Source organism: Asparagus officinalis, chromosome 2 (genome assembly GCF_001876935.1).
Source record: "Asparagus officinalis chromosome 2, Aspof.V1, whole genome shotgun sequence".
In the NCBI taxonomy this organism is placed as follows: Eukaryota; Viridiplantae; Streptophyta; class Magnoliopsida; order Asparagales; family Asparagaceae; genus Asparagus; species Asparagus officinalis.
The window spans coordinates 75,278,365-75,279,550 of NC_033795.1; positions in this window are offsets into that span (position 1 = coordinate 75,278,365).

Sequence of the window (1,186 nt, forward strand, 5' to 3'; positions counted from 1 at the left end):
GCCTCTGATGGTGCGGTCATTCGTCGGTACTCTTCGCGGAGCCGCCTTCGATTGGTATCGCCGCCTCAAACTAGGCAGCGTAAACAACTGGGAAGACATGGAGACCAAGTTCCTGGCCAACTTCTTCGACGACGATACCGAGATATCTATCGGATCGTTGCTCGATGAGAAGCAGAAAGACGGAGAGTTAGTCGATACCTTCGTCAAAAGGTTCCGGAACAAGGCGATGAATTGCCGGGACCCGATCACAGAGGAATTCATCCTCCAAACTTGCCACAACAACCTTGCGTTGGACGTGTTGGAAGCAATGGGAACAGCACCGTCTGACACTTGGAAGGATCTGAAGGTGCGCGGTGAACAAGCTGAACGTTTCCTCCGAAGGAAGAAGGCCGAGAGGAACCAACCGACGGTTAATGCAAAACTTCGTCCCACGGGGGAAAGGTAAGGCACAAGCTAATGTAGTTGATGCTAATCAAACCTTTCAATTGCAACCTCAGCAACAGCCGCAGCAACAAGCACCCCAACAATCTCGAGGACAATGGCAACAACGGCCTCAGAAGCAGAAATCTGCGGAGCCGAGGTTTCCTAAAGTGTACTCCTTCAAGGATGATGAAGTTCCCGGCATCTTCAAATACCTGTTGGAGAACAACAAGATCCAGTTGCCGGCGATCGTGGATCAAGAAGGGGCGAACAAAGTGACAGACCCGAAGTACTGCGCGTACCACAGAGCGGTCCACCACCCTACGAGATCATGCTACCACCTCAAGGACAAGATCTAGGCACTTATCGATGTAGGCGTCATAACCCCAAAACCAGCCAAGAATGTGGGGGCAAACGCAGTGTCAATCAGTTTTGGGTCGGTGCCTACAACTTGGTTCGAGCCAAAACGCATCACCAAAGTCGGAATGAAGACGGTGAATGACAACCCGCACGGACAGCGCCAAAAGGGACTTGTGCCGCACACAACCCCAAGTGGCGAAATCCTTTGGGTTCATCCAGATCTGATTGAAGATGAACAATGGGCCGGTTCGTCATCCGGAAGGAAGTCTAAAGGAAAAGGGAAGTCTTGTTATGGAGTCTCTGCTATCCCAGGGGAAGATGACGAAAGAATCTCCACTTTCCTGCTCTCTGAAGAAGAACAAGAAGCTTTTGCGACACGGAGCGGAAATGAATACCACTACAATTA